Below are 7,500 nucleotides of genomic sequence, written 5' to 3'. Positions count from 1 at the left end.
TTTAGGTATGTATTATGCATCAGATATATATATATATATATATATATATATATATATATATATATATATATATATATATATATATATAGTATATATATGATATATTATTTATATTATAAGTATACATGGCGTACATAATTTTTTTTATTGAGCAGAATGAAAAATGCACAGCAAGGTCCAAGTACAACGTCATGATCTTAACGTTTAGCTTTTGTACTGACGAATTGGAGGGAGGTGGACAGCCGAACATCCAATTACCGTGACGCGCGGTCACTTCTGTCACTTCTCTTAATCATCCATACACGAGGAAATGGCAGAGCCGCTGGAAAAAAACGCCCTTTTTCCTAAAATGTTTGAATGGGTTTATAAAAATATGGCAATAGTGCTTATCACCTTCGGGTATCGAGCATAGTTTGTGCTTCTTTTAATTTCTCTACAGAGCCAAACTTTTGAAAATGATATTGTAAAGATAAACACGTTTGGCATTTGTTTCTAAGCTTAAATCTTTAAAATTACCTTTCATCTGGTAAAATATTTATTTTAATTTGGTAAACGATTTAAAAATATCTGTATAGAATGAACATCGCTTTGAATCAAGTCATGAGTATACTCTGGATTCATTAACTATTTTCTCATTAATATTATTAAAAAATATTCTTTAAATTCTTAACAAACTTAGTGTGTCTTGTTTCTTGGAGGATTTTCTCAGAATGAAAGTAAGAAGGCGAAATGTTATCCAAAGAATGACACCTAATAAATTTAAGTTAAATGAAATAGTAAACAACATTTCAACAAATTATAGTAAAAGAATGAAAGTGTAAATATCACATGCAATATATATATATATATATATATATATATATATATATATTATATATGTGTGTGTGTGTGTCTGTGTGTGTGTATGCGTGTGTGTGTGTGTGTGTGTGTGTGTATGCATATGTGTGTGTATCCTGTAATCTTTGTTGACAATGGATTATATGATAGCAAATAAAAAAAAAAAAAAATTCTCCTACGATCAGTAAAACCAGAAAGAAAAAGGTTGCTCTAAAAAAAGAAATATCATAAGCTCTGAAGACCTCACAGGCCAGAAAAGCTTCTATGTACATAGTGTTTAGGAGAAGATAAAGGTCAACGATCGGTTGAGGAAAATATTTCTTCCCTAAAGGCCGTCATGGTCATTCTTGAAGGTCGGTTCGCCATGGTTCACCCCGGAAGACCCTGTCCGTGAGTTCGATTCTCGGGCATTCCACTGAGGGGTTAGAGATGTGTATTTCTGGTGATAGAAGTTCACTCTCGACGTGGTTCGGAAGTCACGTAAAGCCGTTGGTGTCGTTGCTGAATAACCACTGGTTCCAGGCAACGTCAAAACACCATACAAACAAACAAAGGCTCGCAAGTGGACTGTTTTCGGCTGTGAAATGCAGAATGTTTAAGAGAGATAATTGTCTTGGTTAAGTATACATTTACATTTTATGTATGTATGATATATATATATATATATATATATATATTATATATGTGTGTGTGTGTGTGTGTGTGTGTGTGTGTGTATGTATGTCTGTGTATGTATATAGTTTCAGTAACAGCTACTTGCAAATCTTAACTCGATAATGATTGACATCGCCGATATCAGGTAAAACATTTTATTTTTCAAACTTGAAAACGTTGGTAATACTGTGAAATGAATTGTCCTACGAAAACTTAACAAGGTAGTAGTAAATATAGAGATACTATACAGTAGAATTCAAATGGATTGTAAGAGTAAACAGCTAAAAAAAAGTTTAAAAAGGATATTAAGTAAGAAAATTAAAATGCGAAAATAACAATACATAACTATGTAATCCCAAGTAAAATGGCTAATCACTAGTTCAGACAATTTGTGATTAAGTTCTCTGTCTCGCCTTCTTTGTACGCAACGGCTCATAATATTTGGATGCCCAGTCTCCAGTTTAAAGCAGAAAGCCAGTATTTTAGAATCCAGGTCAGTGAGCGGATGGTCTTGTGTTCAACAGTGATCCCATATGCCTGAAATCGCCTTTTGTTAAAGAAGAAATATTTCTCTAGCGGGAAGACTTCTATTTCCCATAATTCTGTTTCTGAGCCAACGAGAGCTGACTGGCATGTATCTTGCGAGCAAGTGAATAAATAGGACACACAGCAATTAAGGTCTGCAGGAAGAGTGTGACTCGCCAGTAGTTATCGAACACGAAACCATCAGTAGAAAACAATTGTAACTAATTTGAAGAAGACTGTGTTTAATTTTTCACGGACCATTTACCTACTTTGTCTACGGTAAGGTGATCAAATGTAGTTCACGTCTATTCTACCGATAATCTACAGAAGTCATGTGATTTGCTTTTTTTTTTTTTTTTTTTTTTTTTTTTGAAGGCGCGAAACGGGTCATCATTCATTTCACTTGGTATTCGCTAGTTTTAGTTTGCATTTTCTATTTCAATCTAATGCGGTGTGTTTTGTGTGTGTATATATATATATATTATATATAGTATATATATCATATCTATATATTATATTATATATATATATATTATCTATATATTTTGTTAAGGTATGGTAGAACCCACCAATCATTTTGCTATATTGTCAGTGATTTTTTTTGTCCCAATAATTTCAGCCTCTTGATGAGGGTTATATACCTCGAAAAGGTTGCCAAATTAAATGTCGTCCCTGGCCTTCACAATATTATTTGTTCTTATATATATATATATATATATATATATATATATATATATTAATATATATATATATATATATATATATATATATATATCTCTATATATATATATCTATATATATATATATATATATATATATATATAGGGTATATTTATATTATATATATACAATATTTTATTACATATATATATATTATATATATATATATATATTATATATATATATATATTTATATATATATATATATATATATATATTTAAGGATATATGTTTGTGTGCTATAGAAATCCGAACCGCTTGACCGATCTAGACAAAATATGGTACGTGGACATCATTTGACCCAACTTAGATAATAAGGTAGGTTTAAAACCCTCACCCACTTCCCCTTCCCCCATTCCCTATTGGGTAAATAAACTCTGGAGGTTTATAATACATTTCAGGTATAAATAAACTACGGTTTTATCATACTTTTCATGTCGAGATACCATAGATATATATGATTGAAAATGCCTTTCTTTACCATGATTAATAATTCTGTATCAAGGTTTGTGTTTAGGAGTGGCAGGGTTTTGCTTAAGTGGAGGTGTGTTTCAATTAAGAGGAGTGGGTTTGTAGTTAGGTTTAGCGGGAAGGTAATGAGAGACTCACCACAATAATATCTGGTTAAAATGGACAGTCACTATAGTAATACCTGGATGAATCGGACAGTCGGCACTATTATTTGGACAAATGGCGACGGTCAGTTCAAAGTGGTGCAGACAAATTTTTCAGTTTTTCAGAGTTTTCCTGGGCAGCGCTGGGTTGGTCAGCTTAGTAATTTACTATATATATATATATATATATATATATATATATATATATATATATATATATATATAGATATATATATACATATATATGGAAAATTTCCACAACTCTAGTAGCTGCGTACACTCACAAAGTTCATCAGTTGCTTGTCAAGCCATCTTACACACACACGTACACACACACTGCTCCGTTTTCTTCTATTTACACGCACTTTTTCTAGGTCTTCATTCTCTCTCTCTCTCTCTCTCTCTCTCTCTCTCTCTCTCTCTCTCTCTCAACACTTCCCTTCTCTCCAAATGACAAAACATTCCTTGAAGACTATATTCCAAGTTTTTGTTTCTTAGTTGTAAACCAAACCACTTGGCCCTTTTTATTTTTCATAAAATATACGTTTTTTTTACTTTATCAAATGTAATGACATGGAATACAAAAAAAATCTAGTGTACGATAATGAGTCATTTGAAACGATAGGCGGGTCTATATTCCTCGCTAGGATTATAATAGGAATTTGGGTCGACCCTTAGTCTTCGAATATCGTAGAGATGGTTGCTTTTAATAAACTTCTTAGGTGATCATTAATACAGCAAGGCCAGTTTGCAGTAATCCAAGTATCTGGTATAACGGTGGCAGGTATATATAGAAATAAGATTATTAATGTGTAAATACACAGGCAGACAAAAATAATAGCGGTTTCGTCAGAGAATATGACTAATACTGATTAGATAAAAAAAAGAATCATAGTGTGATAAGAAATAATTTATTGTAACTTAATTGAAGCATGCTTCAATAATTCTCTCTCAAAATGTAATAAGTAACAAAGGACATACACCCTTAATATGCTATTCAATTCACGTTATACTAACATATTGCTCTTCGATGTAGTTAAACGACTATTTTTTAAAATCGCACCACTGTGAACAATGAGAAGAATAGTAATTGTATTGAAAGTCAAATAAACCACAGAATAGAGAAATAAATCCACAGTTATATATGTATATCTGTACAAATATACTTAAGGAATAAGGCTAAACAGAAATCTTTCTTTCTGGAAATTACGAGACTGAAAAATGGAATCGTTTAGATTTATTTTCAAAAATAACTGAACATATTTGCACCCAAACATAACAGTGGGTTTGTTTCTCTATTTCAAGACTCTATTTTCAAAGACTGCAGAATTACGTGAAAAGGGTATTGCGTTATTTTAGCTCTACTAAATACCCCCTTCCCCTCAACCCCTGAAAAAAAATTAAATGAAAGGACGTCTGTCACGGAACAGTGGCTATGAAGTAGAAGACACGAACTAGGAATCTCATTACTATGCTCTTCGTTCTCTCGATCACAACGCCGTCATTTGTTTACTAGGTCTCGAGAAACCTTTTATAGATTTTATTTCTTAATATTACATAAACTCTCTCTCTCTCTCCTGCTAGACAAGTATAGAAAAAGATACTGTTTATATTGAGATTCTCTCTCTCTCTCTTTCTGTGTGTGTGTGTCTACGACGTTGATATTTCCCAACTTGGCTTCCAGATGGCGCCACAGAAGCCTCGTGAACAGTTATTAGAGTGAAAGTGTTATCATCAAAGTTTTAATGAGAGATTACCAGGAATAAGGGTGAGGCCTAACGAAGCAAGCCATACTCCCATTAGGAGGTAGGATATTTTTTGTTTTCTGAGGCGTTTCGTAGCTTTATCGATGCCACAAAAGTTTCATTTCAATTTAGTGGTCGTGGGCGATTGCATAAGCTGGCGTCGATTGTGACTATACTCTGTTTTTTTTCATCTGTCCATCCGCCTATGGTGTTTTTTGTATGGTAACACTGCGTCCCGGCCTTTAGATAGTTACATTCAGCTTACATTCAACGATTATAATAATAACCTATTTCGAATATTAACGGTGTAATTCGCATACAGTAAATTATTAAAACACTTTTCAGTTGCAAATGTACACCCAGATATCCTTTTATTTACCTAAAACTTACACATAGCGTAACTATCTAAAGCCCGGGACGCAGTGTTACCATACAAAAACACCACAGGCGGATGGACAGATGAAAAAAAAACAGAGTATAGGTAGAAGACATTTGTCATGAAAATGGGAACTATGTCTTTTGTTAACATACTGGATAATTAACGAAATATTGGCATTTCTTTCAAGAAAAAGTATGATGTCTAAATGGAAGGAAATTTGATAGAGTACTGCTCTTTATGATTTAACGAAATTATTTATTAAAAGTTTTATTGAGGAAGTAATTATTTACATTTTCATTTGCCAGATGCTGTCAAATTTATTTTCGTTTTCATAAAAACTGGGATTTTTATTGAGCAGCTATTCAGACTTTCGTTTTTGATTATTGTTCGTATTGCTTCTTGTTTTTTTAACACACACACACACCCATATATATATCATATATATAATATATAGTATACTATATATATATATAGATATATTAAATATATATATTATATATATATAATATTTATATATATACATGTACTAATATATATATAATATATATATATATATATAATTATATATATATATATATATATTATATATATATATATACATACATACATACAAACATACAAACAAACGTTTATAAAAGGAGAATTTTGGTGCTAACTTTTGTCAAAAATTGCCTCATAAGTTCAAGTAGTTCATAACAGTTGTAGACCCCTGTTGTTGTAGCACCAGCCTATACCATGGATCCGTCAACCTGTTGTTCACAGCCGCTCTCATCTCGTTGGCATAGAAATCTCAGATGACTATAGATATGAGACAGTGAGTTTCATTTTTGTATTTATTTTTTATAAACACAATTGTATGATCAACGGAAATTATTTGTTGCATTTAATTATTGTTCGTTGGGGTTAACAACCCGCACTTGCGGTAGTGTCTGAAATTACTCGGCATTTCAATAAGTAGTCCCATTGCGAACTTAGTACAAAATTAAAAACATAAAGTATATATCTTATGAGCTGAATCCACATTTAGTAAAAATGGAAGCATAGCTCGCCAAGAAACTTAGGCAACTCAGAGAGACTTACTGTAATGCAAATTTTAAAAGAAAGTATATTAGTTGTCCAGATGTTGTATACAAAAGGATGAAGAGACACCCCGCATCTTCTTCATCATGAGCATATGTGAAAACTATAATACAAAAGACCTAAGATCGCCAGACATACAAATAGGCATAAAAATGATGTAAGAAAACATGGCGTGATCAGACCTCTAGCTTACTTGGGACGCGTGCAAAAGTTGTAAACATCATATTTCTAGTTTAACGTACATTAAAACGTATTAAAGTCTACGGTCAAATAGTGCCTTGTTTCACCAACGAAGATAAAAATAAATAATATACCTTATTTGATTAGAAATAGTTTTTCTGTACTGTTTAACGTCCATGTTATTTATTTTTCACATTTTTACTCCAATAAATAATTCATAAATATCCTATCCTAAAATTCCTGTCTCTCTAACTCAACGTGAAACACTTTTTTCAAACCCTATTAATCTGTTTCATAGACCTCTCCTAACGCCCCAGCAGGAACAAGATCAACAAAATAGATAGTAGGCTTACTCCCCGAGTAAGCGAAAATGGAGATAAACGCATGCAATAACCGTTCAAAAGCATCGTATATGAAAGTTAAATACCCAAGGGATTAATGTCCAAACATACAAATAGGCCTGTAAATGCTGAGAGAAAGAAGAAAAAAAGAAATACATTTATAACAAGAGTTATTCCTTGATATTCCAGACCACCTTCAACTCCGAATAAGGCCAACCCGTTACGGGGCGTTAAGTAGGGATGACTTCTTCCCCTCTACCCTCTCCCCTCTTCTATCCTCTACCCCTGGCCCGCCCTCTAACCCTCTCCCATCTCTAATGGAACGGGGAGACAGAAAATGAGGAAGGAGAAACACAAATGAATAACTGTTTCTCGGACGATTACCCTCATTCTCACCCCGATCAGATTAGATGATATCGGGGCCA

Source organism: Macrobrachium nipponense, chromosome 27 (assembly GCF_015104395.2).
Source record: "Macrobrachium nipponense isolate FS-2020 chromosome 27, ASM1510439v2, whole genome shotgun sequence".
NCBI classification, from domain to species: Eukaryota; Metazoa; Arthropoda; class Malacostraca; order Decapoda; family Palaemonidae; genus Macrobrachium; species Macrobrachium nipponense.
Note: the sequence above shows the minus strand (reverse complement) of the source record.